This window comes from Maylandia zebra, linkage group LG13 (genome assembly GCF_041146795.1).
Source record: "Maylandia zebra isolate NMK-2024a linkage group LG13, Mzebra_GT3a, whole genome shotgun sequence".
Classification (NCBI taxonomy): Eukaryota; Metazoa; Chordata; class Actinopteri; order Cichliformes; family Cichlidae; genus Maylandia; species Maylandia zebra.
Window position 1 is genome coordinate 34,175,342 of NC_135179.1, and position 13,247 is coordinate 34,188,588.

Here is a 13,247-nt window from a genome sequence, read left to right on the forward strand (position 1 = left end):
CTTAACCTATTTTGATGTTTATTGTTTGCTTAGGTAGTCCAGTCCTTTTTGTAATTATGTTACCCTTGCATTACGTCTCCCTTGCCCTTCGTGTGTTTATGTCTGTGTGTCTTGTACTGTCAAGTTCATGCTGTCAGTTATGTCACCTCCCCCTGTACTACGTCTCCCCGGTTCATGTCTCATGTTTCCTGTTTTACTTTGAAGGCCTGTCTGTGTATTCAGCTCACTCCTCCTGTCCTGTCGTTAAGTTCATGTGTGTCAGCTGCGTTCCCATGTGTGGCCACTTCCCCTGATCATCCCTCATGTGTATTTAGTCTCTGTGTTTTTTACAGTCTGTGTTGCGTCGTCTGTGTTCCCACCCTCCATGTTTCCATGCCCGGTCTGTTGCATTCTAAGTCATAGCCTTACCTTAGTTCATTCCCAGTTTAGGTTTCTGTTTAGTTATTGCTTTCGTGCTGCCCTTATTCTTGTTTGTTTCTCTTGCGTTACCAGCCACAATAAAAGGCTCGCTTTTGTTTAAAGTTCACTCCCGTCTGCTCACTTGTGTTCGCACCTGGGTCCACCACTCACACCACCGCACGGTCTGTCACAGCGGACCGTTACAGACAAGCCTACACAGGAGGCGTTCAGTGAGTGTCAGGATGAAGTGATGTGGATGTCCAAGAGATATCATACGTGGAACTTCTCTTTTTTGTTTATAGTTGTAGGAGGCAGACCACATGGTGGCCTCTTGACCTGCTCTTCAATCGCATTGATGTCTCCACCTTCAATGCTGTTGACTGCTGTGGATCCCTCCTGAAACCAGCAAAGAACATACACATGAAGGTTTTCTTAGAGGAGCTGGGGATATCCATGGTGTCCTCTGGGATCGTGCAGAGAAAACACCTGCCATGCTCAGTATCTGCTGCTGCTATAGCAGTAGAGTTACAGCCCGCTGCTCCTGCCTGCACAGAAAACAGACACTGCTGGTTCTGCACAGGCCTAAAAACAAGGTCCTTTACCAACTGCACAAAGCGTAACAAGTGCATTTGTAGAGGATTCGCAGCAGGTGAAATACTGCAGGCCTGTTGGCCTACTGCTGGGAATAAGCACACACACACACACACACACACACACACACACACACACACACACACACACACACACACACACACACACACACAGATACATATCAGATATAGATATATATGTATAGAATAGAATAGAGTAGAATAGAATAGAATAGCAATTTATTGTCATTGTGCATGTACAACAAAATTACGGGTGCTCCATCTGTGCAGGCACTTTGGAGAACAAAGTGTTTGAAGTAGTCCAAAGGACAACAACTTAAATAGCACATCCCATTTGGGATTTGGCAATAGGACACACAGAAGAGTACCAGTTGAGCAAACTGGGAAAATGGATTGGGACTGAAATCAGCTGGTCTGCAGGGTTGCTAGCTGATCTTGACTATGAAGTTTGCTAGAACAGTATTTCTGCTATGCTCAGTATCTTTTGTATGTGAGCAAAAACCATAAACCACCCTCTGTCTATGGTCTGTCTGTCTGAACGATGTAATGCCTGTGCATGCCTTCACAGCATACTGGTTTATGACCCAAAGTTTAAAGTGGGGCAGACTTGTGAAAGGGTTTCAGTTACATTCAAGAGCCAATGGTCACATTATGTGCAAATTATTTGTGATTTTCATAATTAACTAAAAAAAATAAGGCAAAATAAATAACTACTTGAATCGCTTCGCTAATACTAATGTGTACTACTGGCAAGCTACTAAAATATCTAGTTAAACTACTAGTTTAATGTCAAGTTCTCTACTCTGCACCACAGAGGTTGTGCATTAATTATAGTGACATTGTTCTTCAAGTGATCCTAATGTTTGAAAGGTGTGAGGCTGAATGAGGCTGAATGAAAGTTGTTTAAGTCGCTGGTTAAAGGCCCATGCACAACCCTGCTGCACTGTGGTTTGTAATTCCTCTCTTACTACATGTGTGCTTGGCTGCTTGCCTATGCGGTCTGAAACTAATGTCACAAACAGAATAACACAATATAGCCGAGCCATTTCCTGTTCCTCCTTGTACACACGCTTAATCATAAGTGTGTGGTCCTTCATGCAGCCTGTTTTCACACTCATGCTGTGATTCAGATCAGCTTTCAGGCAATTCAGCCTGCTGGACAAGACTAAAGCTGAAAGACGAGACTGTTAATATGATCCTTTCACTTAATACTTTTAATAGGGTGTGATTCACTTGCTCACCTACAGACACACACATTATTATTAGATGGGAAGAGGAGAGACTAATGGTTTCAGCAACTATATCAGCTAGCTTACATAAATACAAAATGTTACATGTATAATTTTAATTATTCTCATTCACATGTTGGTTGGTTGTGGCACAGCTAGTTCAGGTTTTAAATGATATGTTTGATTTCTTGTCCAAGTACAGACTATACATGAGATACATGAGAATAAACTTGCTACACAGTTGTGCTAAAGCCTGCCTGCTCAGGTCAGATGACAAAGGTGAGGATTGTAGAAAAAGTTGGGTTTGGGTGCTCAGTCAGTAAAAAAGCACTAAGTATCAAACCCTGTAAATAGGACATTCCCAAAGGCAGGCAGAGTTTTGCACTGTTCCCTCACAGTAAGATGCTCCTGGGCTAAAAACTGTGATTGTACAGATTTCCTTCATCGATGTTTGTTTGCAGGCCGAATGACTCGGGGGAAGAAGCGGTTTGTGAGTCTGGACCTGAGGAACCTGATTGACCTGAGGTGCCATCCAGAGGCGAAACAAGTACTTGGTAAGCAGGGTGCAAGGGGTCAACTATGATGGCCCCGGTTTTCCTGAGACAGGAGGAGCTAGCAATGGCCTGCAGGGGTGGCAGAGGACAGCCAGTGATTTTTTGACCAGTGTTAATTACCCTCTGTGTAGGTTTCCCGTTCTCAGTTGTGGCAGCAGCAGCTATTTTTCCTCAGGACACGGTGGAAGTGCAGCCATTGCTGTGCCTTCTTTACCAGGGTGATGGCTTTGTGGGTCTCCGGAGGCGGAGATGTGGGTGCCCAGAAATGAGAGGGGACTGGACCTGTCTGTGCCTCCTGGAGTCCACGATGAGTTCTTTTAAGCATGTTTATTTTCAGGCCATTTTCTGAGCCCCAGAACAAATTCTCTACCTCTGCCCTGTACACAGTTTCATCTCCATCAGAGATGAGCCCAACCACAGAGGTGTCATCGGCACACTTGACGATGTTAGGCGGGTGGCAGTCACAGGTGTATATGGCGTAGTGTAAGTGAATGAGAAAACAGCCCTGTGGGGATCCGGTGCTGAGTGACAGTGAGGGGGAGAGGTGGAGGGAGAAGTGGAGGGAGAGGTTAATTGGTATTTCTAATTTGGCCATATGGGTAAAAATGAGCATAAACGCCACTATGTCCATGGGGTACCCAGCCTTTGCCCCCCTGCGTACCTGAGAATGCTAATCTGTTATCTGTATACAGAGCATCATATATAATACACAACAAAATATGATGCTGGTCAAACATTTCCAAATAAAAACAAAATAATTCTGAAGCCTAGCAACTAGCCTAAATGTAGCTTAGAGATAGATATCACGAAGAAGAACATTTTCTTTCTGTCTCTTAACAGATCCAGAATCAAGTGAACCAGTAACCTACTGGTTCTGGTACAATGTTGCTGTTGACGGGTTGCTGCTGCTCTTGCTCCTGATAGTGCTGGAGGGCGATCTCAAAACAGTAACAGTAAAATGCAAAGACTGGTGACAGCGCTTGAAACCATAAGGCAACAGATTTTAAAAAGTGTAGGAAATAAAATAGACTCTGCCTGTGACTCACTCTTCCTCCTTCCATCTCCTCTCATCCATCACTCTCCACTTGCTGTCCATCTGAGAGCAAGGCACAATTTGCTATTGCATTGATCTATTATTTAATTTTCTATACTTAACAACTCTCACACCTAATCCATGATAAATTAGTGATAGAAAAATTTTATACATCCAAAACACAGCAATTGTGTTTATTATAATTTTTTATACTTGAATACCTCTGCAATGCAATGACTGGTACATGTGTTATTGTTACCTGTGCCTTTAAACTAAATATGTTCCCTAAAACGGTGGACAGAGCTTCAGAGCCCTGACAGCTGTACCCAGTTAGCTAGCAGCTAATGACCAGCACACCTGTGCAGTTAATAAAAGGACAGGTAATGTTTGTCGCGCTGTTTCACACACAGCACGCTCATTTATTTCAATTCGCCAGTTGCAACAACCAACAGTTGACCAATGTGTGCATAAAAACCTAATACTCCTGTGTCAGAATTCTGACTTTTTTCTCAGAATTCAAGAAAAGAAGAAAAAAAAAGACGTGCCCACTTTTTTCCCCCCCAGTGGCCCTAATCCTCTTCCGTAGTGCTATAGACTACAGTGTACGCTGTTTCATTTGCATCAGTCTGCGTCTCCCAGTTAATTTGTGTGTTTCCCCTACATCTCTGCACTGCTCAGGTGGCAAAAACTGCGCGTGGTCCTTGCGAGCTCGTTCCCGGCTCATAACCACCGTGCTCTGCTATCAGGGGCGAGTTTTGGTTATTATTCATCATGTGACTGATGACAGCCAAATCCTTGTATTTAGCAAAATTGTGATTAATACCTAAACGTTATTGTTGAAGGGCACAGACAGGACTCCACATGCACACAGGGCGCTGGTGCCTATCTACTTCTAATTACCCTCATGTGTATACATACTGCCATCTTCCTGTCAGCCTTTGTTTCATTGTATGTTGGCCTACTCGTGCTTAGCAAGTTGTTTGGATTCTTTGCATTTTTCTTTATGGACTTTGCATTCATCTGCATTAATGGTATGCCTTCAGTTAATTTAGCCTTTTTCTGCATTCACACCTTACATCCAGAGTTCAAATCACAAATGTAATGAGGATGTCTGCAGCAAAATCACTATTAACCAGAATTTGAAATTAACTGTACAGCTGGATGCTTTCAATGTGGAGGAGCAGCCCCTCCTTAATGACTGAACTGCTCACCCTATCGAAAGGCTCATCCACCCCTCATACAAAGCTCATTTTGCCCTTTGTATGTTTGTATGTGTTATTCTTACGCATTTAAAAGAACTAACAATAATTGTTTCTCAACAACAATGCTCCATCCTGTGGCAGATGGCTTCAGAACATACTGGACTCAACAATTTAGCGGCATTGGATATTAATTAAAATGTAAAACTATTAGAATAAATGACTAGTGCGTTTAATACTGAACACATCGCAAATATATATATTTGCCCTTCAAGCTTTAATATATGCTTTACTATATTAAATATAATGTAAAAACTGAAATAAAACTACTGAAAATTAATGAATGAACAGATAAAATAAACACATGAACAAGAGGAGCCTATGGAGAATTTATAGAGCACATCTTTTCATCAAGTCTATTTACATATATAAGACATTACATGTAAAAATAACCCAGAAACATCAGAAACAACTTTTTCTTTCTTACAAAAGTCTTTTTATTAGGCAACGTTTCAGTGCAACGTACAATACAGAATACTTCAGAGTGTTCACATTATGGATTCCTCCCCGCCACAAAGAAAGAAAAAACAAACAAACAAAAAACCAAGCCCCTGCTGACTATTCACAGACAATAGTTGTCGGTCTTTCAAAGAAGTCCAGAAAAGGAGACCACAATTTATAATTTTTTTTTAATCCACGAACTGTATATCTAATTTTTTCTAAATCCATACAAGTCATTATATCTTTTACCAATTGTGCATGTGAGGGGAGAGAAGAATATTTCCACTTGAGTAAGTTAACTCATCTGGCCAACAGTTAGTTCCAAAAGTTAGCCAATGAAGGCCAGGACCACTACATGTGAATCAGTGTACTAGGAGCACCCCTACACCTTCTACAGGTTGGGCCCATCTCTGGATATATCTGCGCCGACTTGGCCCTGGACCAGTGCACACGATGAACTATCTTAAACTGAACAATATCAAGTGCGTAGCGAGCACACACTTGATATATTGTGAACTTGGTCAAAGACAGAATCCCACAGTTCATCTGTGATATGAAAGTTAAGGTCTTGTTCCCATTTAGATTTGATGCACTATTGAAGAAAATTGTAAATTGTAAATTAAATTGCACAGAACTGATATTGTGCCCTTAGAAGTTGGTTTGACCATTAAAATTATCATATGGAGGTTTGTCTGACCCTTAAAAACTGAGCAGCTGCAATGCCAAATTTGGTAGATAGTTGAGAAAAACTTGCAAATTGTCCATCTACATATAAGTCCACAAAAGATTTAAAAAAGGATTTGGCACTCAGGATGGGAAGGCATTGAAATACATATAAAGATTTTGGAAGTAGCATCATTTTTACAGAGGTAATCCTGCAATAGTCAGCGTAGGAGGTAACAAGACGATGAAAACGAATGGATGCCGACTGGGTGAAAAAAGAAGGACGTAATCTGTGTTGCGCAGATGGAAAGAGGCAGAACGGGTGAGATTACTGATGTGAGATTTATATGATAGTGAGCTGACTAGGATGACACCAAGGCTCTTAACCTCAGTCATTCTAATTACCAGAAACCTCGAAGCACAGGCCGAGGGGGAGGTGTGGCAGAAATTTTCCAAACCAGCCTATTAATCAACCAAAGACCCAGACAGACTTTTAATTCATTTGAAAGCCTGATGCTTAGCCTCGTCCACCCCAGCTGTGAAACTCAGAAACCAGTCTTACTTGTTATCATCTATCGTCCACCTGGGCCTTACACAGAGTTTGTCTGATTTCTCAGACTTTTTATCTGATTTAGTTCTGAGCTCAGATAAAATAATTATTGTGGGTGATTTTAACATCCATGTAGATGCTAAAAATGACAGCCTCAACATGGCATTTAATCTGTTATTAGACTCGATTGGTTTCTCTCAAAATGTAAAAGAACCCACCCACCACTTTAATCACACTCTAGATCTTGTTTTAACATATGCATAGAAACTGAACGTTTAACAGTGTTTCCTGAAAACCCTCTCCTGTCTGATCATTTCCTGATAACATTTACATTTACAATAATTGATTACACAGCGGTGGAGAGTAGACTTTATCACAGTAGATGTCTTTCTGAAAGCGCTGTAACTAAGTTTAAGAATATAATCCACCCACTGTTATCATCTCCAATGACCTGTATCAACATAGAGCAGAGCAGCTATCTGAACGCTACCCCAACAGAGGTCGATCATCTTGTTAATAATTTCACCTCCTCACTACGTACGACTCTGGATACTGTAGCTCCTGTGAAAACTAAGGTCTCTAATCAGAAGTACCTGACTCCGTGGTATAATTCTCAAAGAAAATAAGAACAACCCCAGGTTTTTCTTCAGCACTGTAGCCAGGCTGACAAAAAGTCAGAGCTCTGTTGAGCCAACTATAACGTTAACGTTAACTAGTAATGACTTCATGAACTTCTTCACAAGTAAAATTTTAACCATTGAAGAAAATAAATTCTTATAAATATGCATTATGCATTAATATTGATCATTAATATGCAAATCAGCAACCACTAATCAAAGACCAGTGGTTGCTTTTACTGTGAGATTTCCATCAGTAATGGGAGACATTTAAAAGCTGATGTGTACCGTAAACCTACGCATACGGGTCAGTATTTAAGGTTGACTCTCATCATCCACTGGAGCACAAACTGGGTGTCATCAGGACGAGCAAACACAATCCCCAGTGACACAGCAGCCAGGGAGGTAGAAGAACATCACATCAGGAAGGCCCTGAGTATATGTGGTTATCCCAGCTGGACATTTGTCAAAGCTGGGAAGGCGCCAAACGTAAGCTCCAGCTGCTCCAGGAGAGAAGGACAACTGCTGCCTAAGCGAAAACCCATAGTGATCCTGTATGTGTCAGCATTTTCTAAACACTGCGTCTCTGTGGCAGTGGTAAGGTAGACCCTACAATAACACATACAGAGAAAAACCCAACACTCATATGACCCCCTATGAGCAAGCACTTTGGTGACAGTGGGAAGGAAAAACTCCCTTTTAACAGGAAGAAACCTCCGACCGGTTAATAACAAGTATGATTCAATGCAGAGAGGTCTGTTAACACATAGTGAGTAAGAAAGGTGACTGAAGAAGAAACACACAATGCATCATGGGAATCGCCCAGCAGTCTACACCTATTGCAGCATAACTAAAGGAGTACTAGTGTACGTAGTGCCGATGTGAGCCTAATCTTAAAAGTAGAGATAGTGTCTGTCTCCTGAATCCAAACTGGAAGCTGGTTCCACAGAAGAGGGGCCTGAAAACTGAAGGCTCTGCCTCCCATTCTACTTTTAAATACTCTAGGAACAACAAGTAGGCCTGCAGAGTGAGAGCCAAGTGCTCTAATAGGGTGATATGGTACTACAAGGTCATTGAGATAAGAAGATAAGATAAGATAACTCTTTGTTGTCATTGCGCAGTCATACATAGTACAATAGTACAATGAAATTGGAAAACCTGCCCACGTCGGAACTATGTACAACACAACATGACACGACACAGTAACTTAACTTAGTAATAAAATGAAGAATAAGTTTGTTTATTATTGTTATTACCCCCCCCCCAAAAAAGTCCAGGGAGGTAGCCAATCAGGTCAGCTGTTTGCATTGATCAGGGCTACTGCCCTGTTGTAAAAGCTGTCCTAGAGTCTGTTTGTCTGGGACCTCAGCGGCCTGAACATCTGCCAAACGGCAGCAGATTAAACATCTGGTGTCCGGGGTGTGTACAGTCCTAAGGATGCTGTCCCTATTGAAACAGCGCTAGCTGTACAGGTCCTTCAGGGAGGGAAGAGGATGTCCAATGATTTTTTAGGTCATATTAATAACTATGGATAAAGTGACTAAAGTGCCTTTTTGTGTGCCTTCGTGCAGCTGGAGAACCACACACAGATGCAGTATATCAGCACACTTTCAATTGAGCAGCTGTAGAAGACAATCAGCAGCTCCTTCTTCAGGTCCGTATTTCTGAGGATTCTCAGAAATTGGAGATGCTGTTGGGCCTGCTTCAAAACCACAGGGTTGTTAGAGCTCCATTGGAGGTCTGTTTCTATGGGCACACCCAGGAACTTGAAACTGGAGACCCTTTCCACACACTCCCCGTTAATGCTGACAGGCTGCAGCTCAGACTTCCTCCTTCTGAAGTCAACTACCAGTTCTTTTGTCTTGGTGGTATTGAGGTCCAGGTTGTTGTCTACACACCAATCTGACAGCCTCTGAACCTCAGCTCTGCATGCTGTCTTGTCTCCCCCAGAGATGAGCCCCACCACAGTGGTGTCATCTGTGGACTTATTGACTGTGTTGTCTGGGTGGGAACTAACACAGTCGTGTGTACAGAGTGTACAGTAGGGGACTCAGTACACAGCCTTGTGGAGAGCCGGTGTTGAGGCTGAGGGCTGAGGGAAGTTGAGGCCCCACTCTAACTCTCTGTACACGGTCTGAGAGGAAGTCTCTGATCCAGCGGCAGGTGGTAAAAGGAAGTCCAATATCCAGCAGTTAGTGGATATTGTATATTGTATATTGACAGACTATTAGTCTGTCCGGGAGTATCGTATTGAAAGCAGACCTAACGTCAACAAAGAGCAGCCTGGTGCAACGCCCCTGTTGTTCCAGGTGAGAGATGGTGGTGTGGAGCGTTGTAGCAATGGCATCTTCAGTTGATCTGTTAGCTCTGTATGTGAACTGGAGCGGGTCGAGTGTGGGTGGCAGGCAGGACATGATGTGACGTCGGACCAGTTTCTCGACGCACTTCATTATAACAGGTGTTAGAGCAACTGGTCGGTAGTCGTTGAGGCTGCTAATGTTGGTCCGCTTTGGCAGTGGGACAACTGTGGCCGACTTTAGGCACGGCGGGATGCAGGACTGGGACAGTGAATTCAATTCAATTCAATTCAATTTTATTTATATAGCGCCAAATCACAACATAAGTCGCCTCAAGGGGCTTCATAGATACAGAGAAAAACCCAACAATCATATGACCCCCTATGAGCAAGCACTTTGGCAACAGTGGGAAGGAAAAACTCCCTTTTAACAGGAAGAAACCTCTGGCAGAACCAGACTCAGGGAGGGGCGGCCATCTGCTGCGACCAGTTGGGGTGCAGTGAAGTGTTGAAGATCTTAATGAAGACTCCAGCCAGCTGGTCTGCACATCAGATAATTTTTTTTTTTTTAAACGTGAGACATTTTAAATGAGAATAAGAAAGTGTTTCCTTGTGCCCCCCTTTCCCTTTTAATGCCCTACATGGACCCCTGGCAACACTTTGCTAGACCCGCCCCTGCACAGTTACCAGCTGTCAGATACTTAGAAAAGGATCCTGGTGTTATTTGTCTCTCAGAAACAGTTCATAACGTCCCTTCAACTCATTCATGTCACCTAAACCTGTTTCTCCATCACAGCTCTGATGATCCAGTAAGGACATCTCCTGGTTTCATCTTCATGTTTCCCTCTCACCACATATCCAAACCGACATCATGACCAGCAGCTTTACAGCTGTGACTCCAGCAAACATCAGCTGATACTAGAAATTAATATTAAATAAATTCTAACAACAGCTGATCAAGCTTAAACGTGCTGCTGTTGTTTAGCGCGACATCCGCTGGTTTCCTCTTTCTGGCGCAAAGTGAGCGATAAACAAACAAGAGAGAGAAGCTGATCAGCTGATCATTGATCAGTTTCATGATTGAAGTAGAAACAGGAGAGGGAGGGGGAGAGAATGAAAGGAGAAGAGGCAGCTGTGCAGCATAAACACAGAATAACTCCAGCTTTGTGTCTTTTTCATTGTAGCTGAAGTCCGGACAAACTGTGTTCCTTTTCACCTCAGTACGAAACACGTAATATTTTCTCTGAATACGAGACGATTCCGTTTTTTTACGGGACGGTTGGCAACTCTACTAACTAACCTTATGAACAAAATAAAGTTCAACATCAGTATCATAGCACCCACCCAGCTGTATAGAAACTCCGTCATGCTAGCTAGCACGCAGTACGAAAAAGTCAGCATAACGAAAATAAACTCCACCTAAACTTGGTTCATATCTGACCCAGATGGACTGCAGGTCATAACTTCTTACCTGAAGTTCAGTTCACCTGACAGCGGCCGCTTCGGGTCTCTCCTCTTGCCTCCCTTTTCCTTCATCCACCTGCTGGCTTCCACCACTTGCTAATGTTATTGAATCTGTGGAAGCTCCGCGACAGCCACCACACGAAGTAACGAGTAACGAGCCTATCTAAATCCCAGTAACGAGTAACGCGTTCCCGGTTTTGTTATAATAGCTAGTTACCGTGCTCGTTACCACAATAATAAAGTAGTTACTGTAACGCGTTACTTAATAACGCATTAGTCCCAACACTGGTCCAGCATGAAAATCATATTTTTCTTGAAGGATGCAGACTTCTTCCTGTACCACTGTTTGAAGAAGGTGTCTTCCAGAAACTGGCAGTAGGACTGGGAGTTGAACTTGACTCCACCCTCAACCCGAAAAGGCCCCACAAGCTCATCTTTGATGATACCAGCCCAAACCAGTACTCCACCTCCACCTTGCTGGCGTCTGAGTCGGACTGGAGCTCTCTGCCCTTTACCAATCCAGCCACGGGCCCATCCATCTGGCCCATCAAGACTCACTCTCATTTCATCAGTCCATAAAACCTTAGAAAAACCAGTCTTGAGATATTTCTTGGCCCAGTCTTGACGTTTCAGCTTGTGTGTCTTGTTCAGTGGTGGTCGTCTTTCAGCCTTTCTTACCTTGGCCATGTCTCTGAGTATTGCACACCTTGTGCTTTTGGGCACTCCAGTGATGTTGCAGCTCTGAAATATGGCCAAACTGGTGGCAAGTGGCATCTTGGCAGCTGCACGCTTGACTTTTCTCAGTTCATGGGCAGTTATTTGGCGCCGTGGTTTTTCCACACGCTTCTTGCGACCCTGTTGACTATTTTGAATGAAACGCTTGATTGTTCGATGATCACACTTCAGAAGCTTTGCAATTTTGAGACTGCTGCATCCCTCTGCAAGATATCTCACTACTTTTGACTTTTCTGAGCCTGTCAAGTCCTTCTTTTGACCCATTTTGCCAAAGGAAAGGACGTTGCCTAATAATTATGCACACCTGATATAGGGTGTTGATGTCATTAGACCACACCCCTTCTCATTACAGAGATGCACATCACCTAATATGCTTAATTGGTAGTAGGCTTTCGAGCCTATACAGCTTGGAGTAAGACAACATGCATGAAGAGGATGATGTGGACAAAATACTCATTTGCCTAATAATTCTGCACTCCCTGTACATCCACACATATGCACATAGAAAAAGCAAAAAAACAAAGCACTGAATGTGAGAAGCAGTGAGCCTTGTGTCTGTGCGTGCCACCATCTTGCTATTAAAGGGGCCTGATTATTTAAGACCTTGTATGTGAGGAGCAGGATTTTGAATTCTGGATTTAACAGGAAGCCAAAACAGGAGAAATTTGCTCTCTCGTTCTAGTCCCTGTCAGGACTCTTGCTGCAGCATTTTGGATTAGCTGAAGGCTTTTCAGGGAGGTTTTAGGACTTCCTGATAATAATGAATTACAGTCGTCCAGCCTGGAAGTAATAAATGCATGAACTAGTTTTTCAGCGTCACTCTGAGACAGGATATTTCTAATTTTAGAGATGTTGCGCAAATGGAAGAAAGCAGTCTTACATATTTGTTTGATATGTAAATTTAAATGTTATCAGGAAATGATCAGACAGCAGAGGGTTTTCAGGAAACACTGTTAAATGTTCAGTTTCTATGCATATGTTAAAACAAGATCTAGAGTGTGATTAAAGTGGTGGGTGGGTTCTTTTACATTTTGAGAGAAACCAATTGAGTCTAATAACAGATTAAATGCCATGTTGAGGCTGTCATTTTTAGCATCTACATGGATGTTAAAATCACCCACAATAATTATTTTATCTGAGCTCAGAACTAAATTAGATATAAAGTCTGAGAAATCAGACAGAAACTCTGTGTAAGGCCCAGGTGGATGATAGATGATAACAAGTAAGACTGGTTTCTGAGTTTCACAGCTGGGGTGGACGAGGCGAAGCATCAGGCTTTCAAATGAATTAAGTCTGTCTTGGTCTTTCATTAATTAATAGGCTGGTGTGAAAAATTGCTGCCACACCTCCCCCTCGGCCTGTGCTTCGAGGTTTCTGGTAGTTAGAATGACTCGGG